The sequence below is a fragment of the Bacillus rossius genome, chromosome 10, assembly GCF_032445375.1.
Source record: "Bacillus rossius redtenbacheri isolate Brsri chromosome 10, Brsri_v3, whole genome shotgun sequence".
In the NCBI taxonomy this organism is placed as follows: Eukaryota; Metazoa; Arthropoda; class Insecta; order Phasmatodea; family Bacillidae; genus Bacillus; species Bacillus rossius.
This window is the reverse complement of record NC_086337.1, coordinates 20,578,948-20,602,462: the sequence shown is the minus strand read 5'-3', so window position 1 is coordinate 20,602,462 and position 23,515 is coordinate 20,578,948. Positions and strand designations below refer to the sequence as shown.

The 23,515-nt window shown below is 39.6% G+C and overlaps 1 protein-coding gene across 1 annotated transcript in view; it reads right to left on the bottom strand.

The window, feature by feature from the left end:
• Positions 1-23,515, bottom strand: part of LOC134536304 (uncharacterized) — a 765,325-nt gene that overhangs the window by 26,814 nt on the left and 714,996 nt on the right. The window lies entirely within an intron of this gene.

Here is a 23,515-nt window from a genome sequence, read left to right as displayed (position 1 = left end):
CTCCGAGGCCCGTGGTTCGACGCCCTGATCTGGCGGTTGGACCACTGTGCTGCTGTGAAGGAGCGCATTTCGGGCACACCTGCAGCGGTGTTGTCCGACTCGGCAAGAAGACAACTCAGAAGAAGATCTGACTCGGCAAGAAGACAACTCACAAGAAGATCTGACACGGCAAGAAGACAACTCACAAGAATATCTGACTCGGCAAGAAGACAACTCACTAGAAGATCTGACTCGGCAAGAAGACAACACACAAGAAGATCTGACTCGGCAAGAAGGCAACTCACAAGATCTGACTCGGCAAGAAGACAACTCACAAGAAGATCTGACTTGGCAAGAAGACAACTCACAAGAAGATCTGACTCGGCAAGAAGACAACTCACAAGATCTGACTCGGCAAGAAGACAACTCACAATAAGATAACTGCCGCAAGAGATGAAGACATAATGTCCGAATAACAATGGATTTAAATGGGTTTTACGATTTAAAAAAAATAATAAATCATTAACTTAACACGTATGCCGAGCACATGGTTAAGTAATATACAGTTTACGATCGAGTTAGTGGTCTTTAATTCCAGCCAATAAAAAACCAGCGAGAAAGCATCCATGCTATTTAAGTTAAAGTTTTGCATTTGTAGGTATAGTCTGGTTTTTAAGTGCATTTCAGCTTGGAATCGTTGCCGATTGATAATTTTTTTAACGTAAAATATTTTTATTCGTGGTGAAGTTGGTTATTTACCTACTTTAAATACCAAGTACATGGCTACGATTGAACCTAAAAATTACAACATTTCAGCTCGTAACCTAGAATCCGTACACAAATCATAATCTTAGATATTTAACTTTAATAGTGAATGTAATGCTATTACATCTATTCCAAGCCACCATGAAATGGCTTTAGTTAGAAAATATATTCATTAATTTTAAATAAATAATACTCGTATAATAGAAAAAAATAACCAGAAATACATCAAAATAATATTTTTTTTAAATCATAAAACAATATAAGTATTCATATCAGAACTTTTGTTTAGTGTGTCGTGCGATATTCATTTAAGTATCTTATAATTTATTAACATAATGCTAGTAATTCCGTATTTCCTGCTACTTTCGTACTAATGCATAACCTGCTTTCCTAACGAAACATTATTTCGCGCCAAAACATTCTACTGTGTTCTGATTGGCGCTTCTCATGAGTGAGGAAATGGCCCGCCGGATACTAGAGCGAAATTCCTTACACTATGTAAAAACTGTCACTTGTCACAAAACTGGCAGAAGTACCGAACTGTCACTTGGACAGCAACACACGATGTTTGTGTAGGGAAATTTACAATCGCGTGAGATAGTTGACAAACACTAGTTTGACAGAACAAGTGGCTGAAGGTTAAATCTAGGCAACTTGCACCACGCTGACTCCACGGCAGCCCAGCCGTGTTCGATGTTCCCACGCCAGTCGCGGGTGTCAGTAGTTCTCATATCTGCGGGGAAGAATAGAGAATCACAATCATGATTCCGGCTCGACACACGTGGCCAGCTCCGGGAGTTCACCTCAGCGGATCCTTTTCGGACGGCGAATCGCAAACAGGGTGGAGGTCAGGCCTTCTGGGGGTACAGCCGACCCCAGGCTATCGCAGCGACGGGTCAGAGAGTTGTGTTCACCCCCCCCCCCCCCCCCCGCACGAGGGAGATCATGGGGGGTGGAGGGTTTGTGCAGGGGTTGTGAAGGGAGTCGGTGAGGGGTGGACCTCATGCAGTCCGTGAGCGAAAATTGGAGCGGCGATCGGGAGATAGGGTATCAACCGCTGATCCTTTCCCCCCCCCCCCCCCACTTCCTGCGGTCGCCGTCAAATTTCCGTCGATGGCAGGGCGGGCTGTCCGTCACGCAGCTCGGGTTGACGTGCACGCGATGTGGGGGTGGGGGTGCGTGGGGGGGGGGGGGGGGCAGACAGACGCCACTCGCCTGTCAGGCCGCGGGACGTGATCCGGGCCCCCTGACGGCTCTAGAGGGCTCTGCCCCTCGGGGGGTGAGTCATGTGACCCCCGACGACACCGCACTGCTCGCCCCTCGGGGTCTTACTGCGCGAGACCTGACCTGGGTTTTGACGTGATCACGTCTTATGAATCGATGAACGCCGGCTGCACGCACGAAAAATCGTCACGTTCCGCCTGAGCCGAGCGTGCAAGAACCGGCCAACCACCGTGCGAGAAAATCTTCTATAATATCGAACAGGTTAAGGCGGGCTTTTCAACTAATTGTTCGTGATTATATTTAAACAAATTTTTTTAAAATTAAATTTGCAAAAAACTGTAAATAATATTTGAAAACTAAAAAAGTATGCAATTTTGCATCAATTCTATTCATATGACGTTATCACGTAAAATTATCGTCCGTAAACCGACTTTACAGACAACCCCCTTTTTTTTTTTAAGTAGTTTCGGCCCCACCCGCTGGATAGTGGCTTTCATGATATACTTGTGAGAAGTAATGCATCAGCTTTTATCAGGCAAACAAACCAGTGAATATATATTCACTTTATTTTGGTCGCCACATATTTCGTGGTCTGGCATATCAGATTTTTTTGCATCTCCAATTCATTTACATAGAACATAGAACCTTTTCTTTTTTATTACAAAACTGCATTAAGTGCTTCTCCTCTCACAGTTTCAATTTCTTTTACCGTGGCGTCTAATAAATCGATGAACGCCGGCTGCACGCACGAAAAAGTGTCCCGTAACGCACATTGTCCCGTTACGCTGTGTCCCGTGACACTATTGTACGCCCCCATTAGTTTCCTACTCTTTCTATCATCGTCCTATCTTTAACAGAATAACACAGATTGGAAGAAGTTAAATGCAAACATGTTTAAACGTTATAGTTAAAATAATCTATTCGTTAAAGTAATAAACATATTTGAATTAATGAGTGCAAATAAAAGTAAATTTATCAATTAAATTGTAGATTTCATTTCACTCCTTTTTTTGTATCCATACAAAATAGTGATAATTCAATAAAAATGATTCAATTTTATTCATAAAAGTATGCAATCATTTCATCAATGTTTTGTTACGACGTTGTCACGTTAAACTATCGTCCGTAAACCGACTTTACAGACAACCAATTTTTTTTTTTAATTAAAGAAACCTTCCCCATTTCAATCCATTTCAATGGATATTCCTTATTTACGAATTCAACGAAGAGTTTTCAGTACTAGATTTTATGTATCAGTTCGGAAGTGATTTGTGAAAAATTGCGACAGTTATCGTGTCCACAAATTTGTGATACATACATGCATGCATACATACATATATACATTTGAGTTGACGATTGTTTTGGGATCTGTGAACCATGAAACGAAAAACTATATACATATTTTCCGAAAGTCATACCATGGTAACGGCTACAATAGGTAGTATTTGTTTGAAATCTGCCTAAAAAGTGACGCGTCAGTGAGCATCGAAACCCGAGCAAGTGGCGGCAAGCAAGTAATTTACCACCCAGGCCGCTGCGCCAGTGAGTGCTTGGATTTACAAAGGAATTTTTTTTTCTCGTAATTCTCTGGCCAGTGTGCTTTGTTATTTATTGAATGAACACCCTAAACGTATACTATTCTAACAAACCCTGTCTCGTACCGAAGTGAATGTTACCAAGTCGTGCATTCCCCTTGTCATTTGATGGAGGGGGGGGGGGGTGTTCCAGCGCTAATTAGATGGTGTTATGTTTCACGTCATTCATCTTTCCAGTACTGGTTCACAGAGAAACTGCAAAAGAGACGAATGTTTACTAACTTTAAACTACGGAATATTGCCACCTCGAAGAGTTATTGTATGGTTAAATATTTATTTTGCTTAATATGGGCGGTGTTGTTGTTATTATATATGGTTGTTTTACGTTTGATCGTAGAGGTTAAGAGAAGAAGACATTCAGTACATACAGAAATGCAAGTGGAGAAGGAATCGTGCCGTGCTTATAATTTGCGCCATGTTCATAATTTGCCTGGGGTAACTTTGGGATTCCAACGGAAACCTAAATCATAAAGCTGGAAAAAGATTCGAACCTAAGTCCCGCTCCCCCCAAATGCAAGCTTAATGTTGCATTATTGTGCCACCTGCTATCGTTGTCGGCATTGTTACGAGGAATCAAAAAAAAATTTGATGATCCAGGTTCACCGAAATGGTTTTATAGGAAACCGGATGTGGAAATACGTCCACTTTTATTAATTTATTTTTAATAAATGATTAATATTTTCCACTATTTGCTAACTGATACTATGCAGTTTAGCACTGAATGGTAGAATTGTTTAACTTTACATTTTTTTATAAAAAATGTTTGTGCTAAATGAGTTCTGCATTACGTAAAGAAGTGTAAAATGTTTCTTTGGCAGAATTTGTTGTCATTGCGTTTTATTTACATTTTTTTAAAAGACAAAAAAAAACCTCCTGCTTTAAAACTTCTTTCTTCATCGAAACACGCACATCTACAAGTTAGTTACAAAAACTAAGGTATCATGTCGGTACAAAGACGTAACACTCATCTTAAACGCTATTCCATTAACCATCACTTAAAATATAGATTATTTTCTTACTTAGACTGGTTAATTTGATAGCTGTGCGCAATGTGGGCAGCCTGTGAACTCGGGTTGAAAGCGGTGGTTGCACACAGGTTGCTGGCTGGGTTAGTGATCCAAGTGTGGGTTCATCTCTCCCAAGGCACAGGAAAGGAAAACAGGGAAGCAACTGCGTCGGTAAGTTCTACTTTTAGTTCGATGTGCGCGCCTCTGACAATTTAACAATGCATTTCCGTAAAAATATTAATATCATTTGATCACAAACTACAAAACCAATGTTAACCGATATTTAATCAGAATATTTTTTATTCTGAGAATTGTAGTTGTGTGACTTTACAAACTTAAAAATCTTCCAATATTTGGTTTTATATTTGAATTTCAGGCTTAAACTATGTTTAGCAAAACCATTTATCCTTAGGATTACAAAATTAAAGATTTAAATAAAAAAAATTACAAGACGTTAAGTGGAATCGTTAAGACAAACCAAGGTAATTCTTTAGAATTTAAATATTTATGAGTATGAAAAAAGACAGGAAAATGTGTGGTTTTGAGTTTAGTTTTTTTATAACTTTAAGATTGTTTAAAATTTTCTTTACTACTGTCTAGTTAAAAAATAATAATTCAAGAATTGTTAAGGTAACAAAATATTTATCTTACGCTTTTAAATAGTTTTAGCTATTAAAAAAATAAATAAAATATTTTGGACAAAAATAGTATTAACCGAGCTAAACTGCTAAATAAACAAATGCCTAAATATAATTTTGCAAGCAATTAACTCAAGCTTCATCGACACACATTTCATACTAGCAATTGTTTTTATCGGTGCGTTATTTCAAACTAGACAAAAAAATTTGTCCGCATTTCGAGAGAGAGTGCCTTTTTTTATCTTCGTGAAAAACAGATATTAAAAAAAAACACTTCTCGCAAACAAAACGGACGCTATGTGTCGGCATTTGTTCTGGCTACCGAAAACACGGTTAAATCAACGATTGCCGAAGTTCATAAAAAAATGATGTTTACATGAGAACCAACGAGACACCGGAGTATAAATACACACCACACGCCGTAGCATTGAATTTGTCCGTCCGATGAGGGAAAGTATTACAAATGGAAAGCATTTCTGGAACACCGCATGCAAAAAGGGTTTCGTATGGAACTAAAAATAAGCAAGCACTCGAATGTCGGGTCGTGGTGGTATAGCTTTGTAGAGCCATCATTTTTAGCTCTGGAGGTTTCTAGCATGACGCTAGTCTCAATTGCTATCCACTCAAACTACTACTCATAGTATAACCGTGAGCACTCTTCATTTAGAAATAGATTACAGCAATTTATGCTTCATTTGAGTAAAATTTCTATGTATGATGTCAACATGATTTTTTCTCTGTCAAGATTTTAAATGCAACAAAATTTTCATAGCAATTGCGTTTAAATTAAAAATATCCTTGTGTTGAAATGAGAATACATATTAGCAGTAAAAAAAAAAGCAGTTTACATTAAACGAATATTTTATTGGAACCATTTGTTATTTTTTGCTTTAAATACTAATAGTTTTACTTATATCAATGCTGCCAACGTGTCTATAATCATTTTAGTAGACCTTCGAATTTATGCCGGCTGGTTAAATAACGTGAAACAGTTTGAATTAAAAAAAAAATACTCCGGAATCATTCGTTAAACTTGAGAAAATTTTCTGCGAGTCAATGCAGTATTTTATTTTGGGAAATTCTGGTGGTTTCTGTGGTCTTTATGAACGCCGTGGTATAAACCTCATTTTTTTCATTCATTTATTTTTCTATTGAATCAGATCTTCTCAGGGATTCTCTAAGAACTGTGTTCCAATTGCAGAAGCCGTTAATAAATACAATCATTTGCAGCTAAACTTGTCGTGGAATAAATCCGCGAAAAAAATTCCCTGTCTGTGTTAGTAATGTCTAAACACCCTAGGCTACCATTTCGTGTAATATGTTCAGCAGCACGCTGGCTCCAAGAGTTCCTGATGATCTGAAGACCTGGCCAAAAACTCTCCGGCTGACGTCTCTGCGGGGAGCGACTTGCCAGCGGAGGAACTGTGTTCTCCGCCGGTGCAGGTTCTTGTGGGAGGTGCCCGAGTGACCGCCGCAACGAAGGAGCCTATACAAGCTTCAAGGCCGCGTTGCTGGATTCAGGACCAACAACCCAGCAGTGCGAGAGCTCTGTGGTCGCGGTTCGTAACGAAGAAGACGTCCCGAGCATTGCGACTCGAAGCCACCCGCGCACGGAAAGACGTCACAGTCCAAACACGCCCGGAACCGACACGAAGAGATCAAGAATCCAGAACGAATGGATTGACCGTGTCCATGCTTCGTGTGAGGTCCAGAAACAAAAGAAGGCTTCGCCAGTGGCATCGACACAATATCTGCGGGAATAATTTCGTTTCGCATACAAAAAAAACGCCACATTAAACACAGTAGCAAGCGGACATTCTCCAAAACACAGCACACCTTTGTCTACTTTTATGCCTTTATCACCGTGACGCGTAAAGAAGCTACCTGTTCCGAAACGCAACGGGATACCTTCACGCCCATAAAAGAAATCGATTTCTCTTTTGTGTCGCAGAACTGGTTTATCAAAAGCGCTTGACGGTGGTTTTATTTTACACGAATAAGTAATATATATTTTCGTTTTGAAAGCGGCACAATACGTCCACGTGGCGAATTCCTTTCCGTCGCGCTTCGTTCGCTCTCTTGGAGTCGCGCGTGTCGCAGTCCTGTGTGTGTATAAGCCTTCGTTGTTTCTTTTGTTTGGTTTAACGCACAAACAGGCGACAAGGCGATCAAAAATCTAGCTCATTCATAACACAGGCTGAAAAAATTGAAATCCATTTGAAACACCCACATTCCAGGATCTCTTCGCGACCTCCCTACTGCTTGAATCTGTGCGTGAATGCGGAGTGACTGGCTCTAATGTGGTACTACTTCATATTATCTTGTTTTGACAAAACCGCATTTTTCAAGCATTAATTACTTTCCAGCACGTGCAAAGTCTACGCTTACTTTTTTAGTTACCTGTAAATAGCTTTATGGTTGAAATTTGTAATTGTTACCTCGTATCTTTGAAAATTTAATTAACATTTTCACTGAGCAGCAACACGACCTATAAGTCTAACACGTTAGTAACATCTCTAACTAGGGTACTCGTTACCTCCGACGAGAGGTATAGCCTCCCCCTGATCGAGCCTAAACCGATCACATCCCGAACTCTACAGAATCGTTACCACAGAGGACATAGTCTCCCCATGAGTGAGCTTACACTTAATACTTTACGATCTAAGCTACTCGATGCCTCTGACGTGAGGCACTGCCTTCGCCAGAGTGAGCCCTGACCGACCACTGGCCGCTTAGAAACCTTCCGCGCCCCGCGCCTACCAGAACAATCCTGGGTTGTTGAAACCAAACTGACAAACAACTAACTAGAACAGCTGAGCAGGCTACCCCTCCACCAAGATGTAGTCAAAATATTATCTTTGCACCACGGACTCGGTCGCAATGCTAGGAGGTACAGGTTAGCAATGAAAGTGATATAGCCTACAGAGTTACGCGATCATTATGTCAGTGATGAGCGTAACTATATGTAGGATACTTTATGTTACAATTTATAGTCATATAAATAAATAATGACAACTTAAAAAATATGCATTACAATTTTGACAATACCTATGTGTGTGTGTGTGTGTGTGTGTGTGTGTAAATATGTATGTGTGTATGTATACATATATATATATATATATAAATGTTATGTTGGTTTGTGTACGCTTCAAAAACTCAAAAAGTTCTGCACCGATCGAGCTGAAATTTTACCATTGTATACAACCCGCATCTAGGATTGTTTTTATCTACTTTTCACGTCAGCAACATACCCGCGAACGCGAAAAAGTAACTGCACCATTTTGTTAATGGGTTTTCTCACCAATAAAAATAAAAAAAACACGCATTTTCTGTTATGGAAACGTTTCTCCATGCCAAAGGATTTCTCTTAGCAATGGAAAAAACTACATCAAGTGAAACGAGCGGGAAATGGCTATATACAATGAGAATGCTTTTATTGTGAGATTCAATAATTACAAAATGACTAAGCGTACCGGTATGGGACTAATTATACAATATGAATGAGGTACTATAGTGTGATCGTGTCTCGATTGAGCTGCGCCGTTATCCAAATAGTAAGAAGAGGTTATGTTTTGTATGGGTCTACCATCTGATGTGGGATTGCATGTAGATGGTTCTAGGCTATTCATTTTTTGGACTCCTTAGACCTTATACTTTTTTTTTTAAATTTTTAATTTAATTAATATGTTCTATCGCCAATAACAACAATTGCATCAATCGTAAGTAGAGGTTATGAGTAGTATGTAAATGACGGAGCTGGGACAGGCCTCAGGCGGTGGATTGAGATTGTCGGTCCGCCATCTTGGATTTGTGACGTCACGACGGCAAAAATTCCTCAAAATTCCTCAAAAATGACTCAAAATGACTCAAAATTTCCCGTTTTCGAGGGAAAAATTCCCGTTTCGAGGAAAAATTAGGATTTCAAAAAACCACAAATGTCTTTTGCCTTAGAAAGAACACCAATTCCTAAAATAGGCTTAAGCATCCTTAACTCAACCTCAGTTAAGCCATTTCTAGGAATAAGGATACCTTGACCTTTGACCTTGACCCCGACGGCCATCTTGGATCCACCATCTTAGATCCGCCATTGTGTTCTCGAACATTCCGTCGATGTGTTATCCGCCATTTTGAATTATGACGTCACCGTTGCAATTTTCGTTACGCTCGCCATCTTTAACTTTTTTATTATCCGATTTTAATGAAAATTTTTTTAAAAATTATAAAAAAATTCACTTAATAAAATTTTAATCAAAAATATCGAAAAAACATATATTTACGACACGGAGCTCGGAGTCCTCGGTTCGAACCCGGTGAGGGCAAAAAAAATAAAAATGGTGACCGATCCTTCCCCTGTGGCGGGGTGCTGGCAGACTGACCCCCACCACTTATGTCAATGCACATATACCATCAGGTAGTATGACGTCATGTCCGCCATCTTGAAATTTGGACGCCATCTTGAAAATCTTTATTTATTATCCGATTTTAATGAAAAAAATTCCAAAATTCATCAAAAAATTAACGTATTTAAATTCTGTTTGATTATATCGATGTACGTCCTTGGTTCGATTCCCGACGAGAGTAAACAGTCGATCCTTCCTCCATGAAAGCTACCTAGACTGATCTATCACCACCAATACCAAGGTATATATCGTCAACTGGTATGACATCATGTCCGCCATCTTGTCTTCATCCACTGGAGACCACCATCTTGTTTTCGTGTGCTAGAGTGTGCCGATATCATGTAGTATAATTATCTGGTCACCACACCTTTGACCTTGACCTTGAACTTTGACCTTGACCTTGAAATTTGACCTTGACCTTGAAATTTGACCTTGACCTTGAACTTTGACCTTGACCTTGAACTTTGACCTTGAAATTTGAATTTGACCTTGAACTTTGACCTTGACCTTGACCTTGAAATTTGACCTTGACCTTGAAATTTGACCTTGACCTTGAACTTTGACCTTGACCTTGAACTTTGACCTTGACCTTGAAATTTGACCTTGACCTTGAAATTTGACTTTGACCTTGAAATTTTACTTTGTCCTTGAAATTTGACTTTGTCCTTGATGTCCATCACGGATCCGTCATTTTATGTTCAGTACATGCTACCAGGAGCGACCACCTGCTGGAGTACACCATCTTGTGCGTGTACTCGTATTACCATCATGCTAGTTTTATTCTAACATGCTACAGTGCAGTAATCATTTATTACTGAGGTACCCACCATCTTAAAATTTGACCGCCATCTTGAAATCATGTAATTATTTAGCTAGAAATGCGGGAAAAATTCCAATAGTCTCCGAAAAAATCATTTATTAATTTACAAATCGAATCGATGGATCCCTGTCCACGGTTAGATTCTTGACCAGAGACAGTTGTAACTAATTATTAAATAAATGTTAGGTTCTGTTTTCCATTACCTTTCGCGGAGTTTATTAATCATTCACTCTACGAAAATCAACTCAAGTCAATATACCGGACCAACGAATTAAATCAGTGCCGATTAGCCTATTATGAAAGTCTAATTTTTCAATAATCTGAATAACATATAAGCCGTTCATGTACAAAGCCACACATATAGATCAATTGCCTTCAGTCCAAGAGACCGAGTCATGTCATTATCAGACGTATAGGCTAGTCATTTCAGGACCACATGACCTTCGTAATCCATCGTGACATTTTTATACATTCTAAAGGACCAAGTAACCTTGTAAAATATTTTAGTAACACCAAGAGGTGATAAACTAGTAAATATTCAATCACTACATTTTGTACTACGCGCAGTCAACAAAAAAGGAAGCACCAACAACGAAAAGACAGCACCACCAACGAAAAGACAGCACATTTGGAAGCACCGACTACGAAAAGGCAGCACATTTGGAAGCACCGACAACGAAAAGGCAGCACATTTGGAAGCACCGACAACGAAAAGGCAGCAGCGACAACGAAAAGGCAGCACATTTGGAAGCACCGACAACGAAAAGGCAGCACATTTGGAAGCACCGACAAAGAAAAGGCAGCACCGCCAACGAAAAGGAAGCACATTTGGAAGCACCGACAAAGAAAAGGCAGCACCGCCAACGAAAAGGAAGCACATTTGGAAGCACCGACAACGAAAAGGCAGCACCGCCAAAGAAAAGACAGCACATTTGGAAGCACCGACAACGAAAAGGAAGCACCATCAACGAAAAGGCCGCACCGCCAACGAAAAGGAAGCACATTTGGAAGCACCGGCAAAGAAAAGGCAGCACCGCCCACGAAAAGGAAGCACATTTGGAAGCACCGACAAAGAAAAGGCAGCACCGACAACGAAAAGGCAGCACATTTGGAAGCACCGACAACGAAAAGGCAGCACCGACAACGAAAAGGCAGCACATTTGGAAGCACCGACAACGAAAAGGCAGCACCGACAACGAAAAGGCAGCACATTTGGAAGCACCGACAAAGAAAAGGCAGCACCGCCAACGAAAAGGAAGCACATTTGGAAGCACCGACAAAGAAAAGGCAGCACCGCCAACGAAAAGGAAGCACATTTGGAAGCACCGACAACGAAAAGGCAGCACCGCCAAAGAAAAGACAGCACATTTGGAAGCACCGACAACGAAAAGGAAGCACCATCAACGAAAAGGCCGCACCGCCAACGAAAAGGAAGCACATTTGGAAGCACCGGCAAAGAAAAGGCAGCACCGCCCACGAAAAGGAAGCACATTTGGAAGCACCGACAAAGAAAAGGCAGCACCGCCAACGAAAAGGAAGCACATTTGGAAGCACCGACAACGAAAAGGCAGCACCATCGACGAAAAGGAAGCACATTAATTTGTCATTGACTGCAATATTCATTGGTTCCAATATTCATTGGCTCCAATATTCATTGGCTCCAATATTCAATGGCTCCAATATTCATTGACTCCAATATTCATTCTCCATCAGTCATTGACACCTACAGTCTTTTGGTTCCAAAAGTCTTTTGGCCCCAAATATATTAGGCTAGAATTCTTCGAGTCTAAGAGACTATGAGACCACATGGCTACAGAACTACGTGACTACGAATCTTCAAGTTTACGAGACTGCGAGGCTACAGAGCTACGAAGCCTCTAGTACACAGGTTTACGTGACTGCGAGGATACAGGACTACCAGTCTGCATGAGTACTTGACTACGAAGCTACTCGTCTACAAGGCTACAATTACAGCATCTGTTTTCGTCAGAATTTTCTCTTTTGCTCCAACTGCACCACCAGCATTATGTTATAAGATTACAAGGCCGCCTGCTTACGTAGCTTCAAGTCTACGAGGATACTTGGATACGTAGCTTCAATTCTACGAGGTCCTAAGACTTCATGACTACGCGACTTCGAGCCATGAGGTTACGAGATTACGTGACTACGAATCTTCATGTTTACGAGACTGCGAGGCTACAGAGCTACGAAGCCTCTAGAAAACGAGTTTACGTGACTGCGTGGATACAGGAATACAAGTCTGCATGAGTTCTTGACTACGAAGCTACTCGTCTGCAAGGCTCCAATTGACACATCTGTCTTCGATGGAATTTTCTCTTTTGCTACATCTACGCCATCAGCATTATGTTATAAGATTACAAAGCTACTTGCTTACGTAGCTTCAAGTCTACGAGGCTCCAATACATCATGACTACGAGACTACAAACCATGAGGTTACGAGACTATGCGATTGCAAGTCTTCAAGGTTACGTCATCGCGAGGCTATAGGACTACGAAGCTTCCAGAACGCATGGTTACGAGAATGCATGACTAATTGGCCGCATGGCTACGAAACTTTATGTCTCTGACTGACTACAATAGCACTATTCAGTGGTGAGAGTTAATTTATTTCATGCAAAGGTACTTGCTGCAAGCAGTTCCGCTTTTCAACATCAGATGACGTCACGTTTTGCTTGCAGGTAAAATAATATTTATTTATTTTATGCGGGATGCGGGTTGTTCACTATCGGTCGCATAAGAAGAATGGCATCGATAGTCTTCAAGGAGAAGGAAGTTCGTCCTTCCTGCTAGTGCTTCTCAGATTTCTCACAGTCCGCCATCTTGGATTGCGACGTCACGGCTGCTATCTTGGATGGGTGTGACTTTGACCTTTGACCGAAACCGCAGGAATGATCGCAAGCACACGGATTAACCATCATAATATTGATAAGAATAATCAGGAGCACACGGAGAAAACCATCATAATATTGGCAAGAATAATCAGGAGCACACGGAGAAAAACGACACATGTTTTCTTTGATATCATAAAATTACAGAAAAAAAATATTTAAAAATAAAAATAAATTAATAAAAAAATTTAAAATAAAAACAAAAAATACATAAACTGATTCCGCTAGCTTGTAAACTTATCATTGTTGAGCAAAGATAGAGTTCTAGTACAAGCCAGAATTTTATGTATTTTTTGTTTTTATTTTAAATTTTTTTATTAATTTATTTTTATTTTTAAATATTTTTTTTCTGTAATTTTATGATATCAAAGAAAACATGTGTCGTTTTTCTCCGTGTGCTCCTGATTATTCTTGCCAATATTATGATGGTTTTCTCCGTGTGCTCCTGATTATTCTTATCAATATTATGATGGTTAATCCGTGTGCTTGCGATCATTCCTGCGGTTTCGGTCAAAGGTCAAAGTCACACCCATCCAAGATAGCAGCCGTGACGTCGCAATCCAAGATGGCGGACTGTGAGAAATCTGAGAAGCACTAGCAGGAAGGACGAACTTCCTTCTCCTTGAAGACTATCGATGCCATTCTTCTTATGCGACCGATAGTGAACAACCCGCATCCCGCATAAAATAAATAAATATTATTTTACCTGCAAGCAAAACGTGACGTCATCTGATGTTGAAAAGCGGAACTGCTTGCAGCAAGTACCTTTGCATGAAATAAATTAACTCTCACCACTGAATAGTGCTATTGTAGTCAGTCAGAGACATAAAGTTTCGTAGCCATGCGGCCAATTAGTCATGCATTCTCGTAACCATGCGTTCTGGAAGCTTCGTAGTCCTATAGCCTCGCGATGACGTAACCTTGAAGACTTGCAATCGCATAGTCTCGTAACCTCATGGTTTGTAGTCTCGTAGTCATGATGTATTGGAGCCTCGTAGACTTGAAGCTACGTAAGCAAGTAGCTTTGTAATCTTATAACATAATGCTGATGGCGTAGATGTAGCAAAAGAGAAAATTCCATCGAAGAAAGATGTGTCAATTGGAGCCTTGCAGACGATTAGCTTCGTAGTCAAGAACTCATGCAGACTTGTATTCCTGTATCCACGCAGTCACGTAAACTCGTTTTCTAGAGGCTTCGTAGCTCTGTAGCCTCGCAGTCTCGTAAACATGAAGATTCGTAGTCACGTAATCTCGTAACCTCATGGCTCGAAGTCGCGTAGTCATGAAGTCTTAGGACCTCGTAGAATTGAAGCTACGTATCCAAGTATCCTCGTAGACTTGAAGCTACGTAAGCAGGCGGCCTTGTAATCTTATAACATAATGCTGGTGGTGCAGTTGGAGCAAAAGAGAAAATTCTGACGAAAACAGATGCTGTAATTGTAGCCTTGTAGACGAGTAGCTTCGTAGTCAAGTACTCATGCAGACTGGTAGTCCTGTATCCTCGCAGTCACGTAAACCTGTGTACTAGAGGCTTCGTAGCTCTGTAGCCTCGCAGTCTCGTAAACTTGAAGATTCGTAGTCACGTAGTTCTGTAGCCATGTGGTCTCATAGTCTCTTAGACTCGAAGAATTCTAGCCTAATATATTTGGGGCCAAAAGACTTTTGGAACCAAAAGACTGTAGGTGTCAATGACTGATGGAGAATGAATATTGGAGTCAATGAATATTGGAGCCATTGAATATTGGAGCCAATGAATATTGGAGCCAATGAATATTGGAACCAATGAATATTGCAGTCAATGACAAATTAATGTGCTTCCTTTTCGTCGATGGTGCTGCCTTTTCGTTGTCGGTGCTTCCAAATGTGCTTCCTTTTCGTTGGCGGTGCTGCCTTTTCTTTTTCGGTGCTTCCAAATGTGCTTCCTTTTCGTGGGCGGTGCTGCCTTTTCTTTGCCGGTGCTTCCAAATGTGCTTCCTTTTCGTTGGCGGTGCGGCCTTTTCGTTGATGGTGCTTCCTTTTCGTTGTCGGTGCTTCCAAATGTGCTGTCTTTTCTTTGGCGGTGCTGCCTTTTCGTTGTCGGTGCTTCCAAATGTGCTTCCTTTTCGTTGGCGGTGCTGCCTTTTCTTTGTCGGTGCTTCCAAATGTGCTTCCTTTTCGTTGGCGGTGCTGCCTTTTCTTTGTCGGTGCTTCCAAATGTGCTGCCTTTTCGTTGTCGGTGCTGCCTTTTCGTTGTCGGTGCTTCCAAATGTGCTGCCTTTTCGTTGTCGGTGCTGCCTTTTCGTTGTCGGTGCTTCCAAATGTGCTGCCTTTTCGTTGTCGGTGCTGCCTTTTCTTTGTCGGTGCTTCCAAATGTGCTTCCTTTTCGTGGGCGGTGCTGCCTTTTCTTTGCCGGTGCTTCCAAATGTGCTTCCTTTTCGTTGGCGGTGCGGCCTTTTCGTTGATGGTGCTTCCTTTTCGTTGTCGGTGCTTCCAAATGTGCTGTCTTTTCTTTGGCGGTGCTGCCTTTTCGTTGTCGGTGCTTCCAAATGTGCTTCCTTTTCGTTGGCGGTGCTGCCTTTTCTTTGTCGGTGCTTCCAAATGTGCTTCCTTTTCGTTGGCGGTGCTGCCTTTTCTTTGTCGGTGCTTCCAAATGTGCTTCCTTTTCGTTGGCGGTGCTGTCTTTTCTTTGTCGGTGCTTCCAAATGTGCTGCCTTTTCGTTGTCGGTGCTGCCTTTTCGTTGTCGGTGCTTCCAAATGTGCTGCCTTTTCGTTGTCGCTGCTGCCTTTTCGTTGTCGGTGCTTCCAAATGTGCTGCCTTTTCGTTGTCGCTGCTGCCTTTTCGTTGTCGGTGCTTCCAAATGTGCTGCCTTTTCGTTGTCGGTGCTTCCAAATGTGCTGCCTTTTCGTAGTCGGTGCTTCCAAATGTGCTGTCTTTTCGTTGGTGGTGCTGTCTTTTCGTTGTTGGTGCTTCCTTTTTTGTTGACTGCGCGTAGTACAAACTGTAGTGATTGAATATTTACTAGTTTATCACCTCTTGGTGTTACTAAAATATTTTACAAGGTTACTTGGTCCTTTAGAATGTATAAAAATGTCACGATGGATTACGAAGGTCATGTGGTCCTGAAATGACTAGCCTATACGTCTGATAATGACATGACTCGGTCTCTTGGACTGAAGGCAATTGATCTATATGTGTGGCTTTGTACATGAACGGCTTATATGTTATTCAGATTATTGAAAAATTAGACTTTCATAATAGGCTAATCGGCACTGATTTAATTCGTTGGTCCGGTATATTGACTTGAGTTGATTTTCGTAGAGTGAATGATTAATAAACTCCGCGAAAGGTAATGGAAAACAGAACCTAACATTTATTTAATAATTAGTTACAACTGTCTCTGGTCAAGAATCTAACCGTGGACAGGGATCCATCGATTCGATTTGTAAATTAATAAATGATTTTTTCGGAGACTATTGGAATTTTTCCCGCATTTCTAGCTAAATAATTACATGATTTCAAGATGGCGGTCAAATTTTAAGATGGTGGGTACCTCAGTAATAAATGATTACTGCACTGTAGCATGTTAGAATAAAACTAGCATGATGGTAATACGAGTACACGCACAAGATGGTGTACTCCAGCAGGTGGTCGCTCCTGGTAGCATGTACTGAACATAAAATGACGGATCCGTGATGGACATCAAGGACAAAGTCAAATTTCAAGGACAAAGTAAAATTTCAAGGTCAAAGTCAAATTTCAAGGTCAAGGTCAAACTTCTAGGTCAAGGTCAAATTTCAAGGTCAAGGTCAAAGTTCAAGGTCAAGGTCAAAGTTCAAGGTCAAATTTCAAGGTCAAGGTCAAATTTCAAGGTCAAGGTCAAAGTTCAAGGTCAATGTCAAATTTCAAGGTCAAAGTTCAAGGTCAAGGTCAAAGTTCAAGGTCAAGGTCAAAGTTCAAGGTCAAGGTCAAATTTCAAGGTCAAGGTCAAAGGTGTGGTGACCAGATAATTATACTACATGATATCGGCACACTCTAGCACACGAAAACAAGATGGTGGTCTCCAGTGGATGAAGACAAGATGGCGGACATGATGTCATACCAGTTGACGATATATACCTTGGTATTGGTGGTGATAGATCAGTCTAGGTAGCTTTCATGGAGGAAGGATCGACTGTTTACTCTCGTCGGGAATCGAACCAAGGACGTACATCGATATAATCAAACAGAATTTAAATACGTTAATTTTTTGATGAATTTTGGAATTTTTTTCATTAAAATCGGATAATAAATAAAGATTTTCAAGATGGCGTCCAAATTTCAAGATGGCGGACATGACGTCATACTACCTGATGGTATATGTGCATTGACATAAGTGGTGGGGGTCAGTCTGCCAGCACCCCGCCACAGGGGAAGGATCGGTCACCATTTTTATTTTTTTTGCCCTCACCGGGTTCGAACCGAGGACTCCGAGCTCCGTGTCGTAAATATATGTTTTTTCGATATTTTTGATTAAAATTTTATTAAGTGAATTTTTTTATAATTTTTAAAAAAATTTTCATTAAAATCGGATAATAAAAAAGTTAAAGATGGCGAGCGTAACGAAAATTGCAACGGTGACGTCATAATTCAAAATGGCGGATAACACATCGACGGAATGTTCGAGAACACAATGGCGGATCTAAGATGGTGGATCCAAGATGGCCGTCGGGGTCAAGGTCAAAGGTCAAGGTATCCTTATTCCTAGAAATGGCTTAACTGAGGTTGAGTTAAGGATGCTTAAGCCTATTTTAGGAATTGGTGTTCTTTCTAAGGCAAAAGACATTTGTGGTTTTTTGAAATCCTAATTTTTCCTCGAAACGGGAATTTTTCCCTCGAAAACGGGAAATTTTGAGTCATTTTGAGTCATTTTTGAGGAATTTTGAGGAATTTTTGCCGTCGTGACGTCACAAATCCAAGATGGCGGACCGACAATCTCAATCCACCGCCTGAGGCCTGTCCCAGCTCCGTCATTTACATACTACTGTTATGTTTTTTATGGGTCTATTACCACTTGATGTGGGATTGCGTGTAGATGGTTATTGCATCAATCGTAAGTAGAGGTTATGTTTTGTATGGGTCTATCACCACTTGATGTGGGATTGCGTGTAGATGGTTCTAGGCGATTCATTTTTTGAACTCCGTAGACCCTATACCATTTTTTTTTAATTTTTAATTTAACTTAAAATGTTCTATCGCCAATAACAATTGCATCAATCGTAAGTAGAGGTTATGTTTTGTATGGGTCTATCACCACTTGATGTGGGATTTAGTAACATCGAAAGAAGAAGTGATCGAAAAAGTATTTCCTGACATTCAAAAAAATCATAGAAATCACGGCTCAGTGAAAGAGCTATCCTTGCCGCAAAGAATAAAGATGTCTATCAACTTAATAATGTTATTCAATACAGTATTCAAAGTGATGAAATTACATATAATTCGATAGACACCGTTGTGGAAGCAGATGAAGTAATTAATTATCCAACGGAATTTTTAAAATCACTTGATCTGCCAGAGATACTACCACACATACGTAAATTGAAAATAGGTGTGCCAATTATCCTCTTGCGGAATATTAATCAGCCAAAACTCTGCAACGGCACGCGACTTTCAGTAAAGAAATTAATGAATAACGTAGTGGAAGCAACGATTTTAACGGGGCCTTTCAAAGGTGAAGATGTCCTCATTCCTCGAATACCCATGATCCCGACCGATACACCATTTCAATTTAAAAGATTGCAATTCCCGATTCAATTGGCATTTGCAATCACAATCAACTTTATCTTTAGAATTGTGTGGTTTAGATTTAGATGCGGATTGCTTTTCACATGGACAACTTTATGTTGCGTGTTCCCGAGTCGGAAATCGGAAAAACAAAAAATATTATATATCCACAAGTAAAGCAAAATTAAACTTATATGAAATGTATTCTTTGTTTTGTTTCTCATTTCTCAACTATTCAATTACAATGTGCCACAGCGAAGCGTGGCAGGGTACAGCTAGTGTATATATATATATATATATATATATATATCGCAGCGCTCATCATACTGTAGACACAAGAAATTGTTAAGTTTGCGTTTATTCGAATTATTGGTAAATAAATAAAATAATTTCGTGATGATATTTTACTGTTAAATTAAGTGTTGAACCTGCTAAATAAGGTTAGGGTTTGAATGTAGGAAGTATTTACAGACTGATTTATATCGTTTAAGCAAAAACAAATACACATATACTTAGTGTCATCAGTTCTGATTCTTCTTTCAAGATAATTTAGTTTAAATGTATCTACTAGACTACAACATTTAGTTAGAAATTTATTTCTCAATGCTTAAGAGAGCCAACATAATTTTACGGATATCACGGGACATTTCACTATCGCGACTGCTACTTCTAGAATGCACGGAAACGTAATGAGATTGCATTTCAAGGTTACGAAATATTAATTAAATTAAACATATATATATTATGCTTCGAAATCATTTTACGGGCAGAATTGCATAGGGCCTATATGTAATGAAAATAAACGACAAAGTAATAACAGAACACTTGATATTCTTGTACTGAAAACAATATTCAGCGTATTTGGAACATAAACCAACATGGCTACTACCGCAGCCAAAGTACTCGGCTCCTATTGCTCGCTCGGGGCAACGTAAACGGGAGAGCTCAGCACTGACGAGCTAATCTGTATGGGTCCGTCTCTGTCTGCGTGCCATTTTAGAACGTGTCGTTGCAGAACGGGCCTAAGAATCGTTTCCGTAACGAGTTGACGCTCCAAACTCGTGGCAGATGCGACACTGGCTTCAGTGAACCCGTGTCCTTTCACATATCCGAAGGCATTACTTACCTGCATATACGCCTTGTATGAACGGAGGCTACTAATGTATTTATCTTGCCATATATATACAATAATGTTTACGCCAACAAACACTTCACTCAGAGCAGTATTTATAATAACTCTTTGAGGTTATAATACCATTAAGGGGAAGTCACCCTTATCATATAATTTTCCTGTGCATGAACTATGTAGTAACGGAACAGCTACATCCGCGCACGATGCGCGCGAATGCAGTACCGGCACTCGGGTCGCGTCAGGGAAGGGGGGCTACAGAAGACACTCTGTATTCCCCTCGGCAGATGTCGGCGGGTGGAAACAAGGTTACGTGCGGGGGTGTACGGGAAGGGAGGTTGTTTGTCACGCACTCGCAGCCATAACAAGGCGCTACAAGCTTGTTAAACAAAGCCCGGCCGTCTCGGCGTCGTCACGGCTACGTCACAACAGCCGTCACGTAACCCTTCTGCTCCCAGGTCTCGCCTGCCAATCTTCACTTCATACAGCAATGTTCACGTCACAAAAGCGGGGGAAGAAAAATAGTAAAGTCTCTTTAATTCGACACGTTTAGGACCATACACATGGCGTATTACATTTTTTTTTCCGGATTATCGAAAGTCTATATATTATTAACGGGAATACCAAAGAAAATCTTTTACACTATAAAACATTTCAAAATGCAACCGAAATAATTATTAAAAATTAGAAATAATTGTTTATTTGTACATTTACATGAAAGCAACTGTATCACTACAAAAAGTTATACTGGGTTTGGATTCTTGCCCGGCTATTTATGTTTTGTGTTGTCCCAGTACCTATATTATAGTTATTTTTAACCGCTCCTTGGACAGCGTTCCTTAATTAACTGCGAAAACTAAGCATAATAAAACATAATAGATTGTTTAATATTCGATTATATTTTCCACGGTTTAAAAAATGTATGCTTATTTAAAACGTCAATGTAAATTAAAAATTTTGCGCCAATTTTCACAAGCGCGACAAGAAACATTCAGTATTTTTAAAAAAAAGTATTCTTATATATGCAAACATGAGCATAAAACTGTGTTGAAAAAGTAAGAGTATTTGTATTGTAGTATTACATACTATTTCTTGGCAACTGGTTCCATAAGGAATATTCGGTAAAGAACAAAATATTATTTTCTGTACATACACGCCACAATTATATTTAACAAAATCTTTGATTATATATTTCACTTTTTTAATATGTTACTTTATGGCAAGGAAAACATGAATGAGCGATATCATTTTATAAAATGTCTGTGACATCACGTTAACTAACGCCCGAATCCACGTGAAAATTAATAAATATAGTTTAAAAAACTAAAGAAACATGCTTTTAAAGATTATCAAAATAAAAAGTAAAAAATAATTTTAAAATTTAATTTATGACAATAGTATATAAGCAATACTAGTATAAGTGAGAAAAAATCTTGAGGCGCTTTGTGCCATATTTTTTGTATATTAAGCGCCCCATGCTTTTTTCTCATTTATACTAGTATTGCTTATATACTATTGTCATAAATTAAATTTTAAAATTATTTTTTACTTTTTATTTTGATAATCTTTAAAAGCACGTTTCTTTAGTTTTTTAAACTATATTTATTTTTAACTTTTTAGTTTGATATTCTTTAAAAGCATGTTTTTTTTAGTTTTTTAAACTACTTATATTTATGTATAATCATCATAGGGAAATGAGTTACCGACACTACCTATTACCATCTGAGATCTATTTGGAGTTGCAACGTCACAGAGAAATGGTAAAGTCTCTCCGAATCATTTATAGTTAGATGTATGGATATAATCTTAGAATTTACCGGGAAAAAAAAAAATTTTCGGCGTGGCCGGAAGTAGAACCCACGATCGCTGAATCCGAAGGCTGACGCCACAGAAGTCGCGCGCCTTAGACCGCTCGGCTAACGAACGTAATGAAATTAGTGGGACATTTTACAGTGATGAGCCACTCACTCTTAGTCGAAAGAGTTACAGACGGACAGACAAACATACAGGTGAAGCTATTATAAAGCATGTAAAAACAGAACGTAATCGCATCGATTGTTGCCGGATTACAGGAAGTTTTGAACCGAATAATTCAGGATATAAAACTTAAAATTTAAATTTAAAATACCTCCGGTTTGAAATTCTCACTTGAAGTTACTATTAGTAGAGACCGGAAAAATTCGCTAAAACACAAATAGTTATACCTCAGTGCTGCCTCTGCTATTGGCTCACAACTCACCTGGATTACTCTGGGCCAATGAGAAACACCCAACCAAAGCTTTATCGAATCACATGCTGCTACGTTGGGACGTCTCACAAGACAGCAGCCAATGAGTGGTAAGCATTTGACCGAGTGTACATATAACTATGGAGTTCATCCTACTGGTCATTGAACCCGCGAATTTTTCCGGTCCCTAACTATTAGTAATTAAAATTCATTAAACACTATCATCTTATTTTACAATTATTTTGTTTTTGTAGTCTGTAACATACTACACCATTAATACTATACTGAATCAGGTAAAGATTACCATGTTCTTTCAATATCATTGAAGTAACAGGATACCAAATTTCGAATCCATCGGACCTGTGGAAGTTGCTCACATCCCTTCATAAACTAGAAAAGAACTGATTTTCAAACGGCTGAACAGATTTTCTTGAATCATAGTAATGTTTCAAACAAAAAAAAACTAAATCAAAGTCGATTCGTTCCTTTGAGAGCTACAATGCCACAGAACGATACACAGATACACACGTTAAACTTAACATCCCTCTGTTTGCGTCGGGGGTTCAAAATAGCACTGGATGTAACTGTTTGAACACAAAACTTATAGTTGAATAGGCAATGCAAACTCAATAATATTTAACGGCATCCACAATAACTAAACATTTTAAACACGAGAAAAAAAAACATTCATGTGGCGGGATGATAAAACGACAAAGAGAAATCATCCTATTGTATTAAATTTTGCCACCGAAAAAATAGGTGCGCCAACCAAAGACACAAACCATTTTCTTTTGTCAGAACGTAAGTTTAATATAACGAACACAAAATGTCAAAGAAAAATTTTAAATTGATATTAAAATATTATACCAAAAACATCTACAAAGCAATATTTGTAGGAGCGTTTTCGCGAAAATATTTGCACTCACTAAAACTGCAATAATGCAAGTCTGCGTTAGCGATTGTTCCCTTGTGATTGGCGGCCGACTGCAACAAGAGAAGCCATTGCCCTATTTGACTCGGCCATTCATGGCGCGTTTGCTTCCGCAGTGGATGGCTGTGATTGTGGAGCCGATATCAGACAT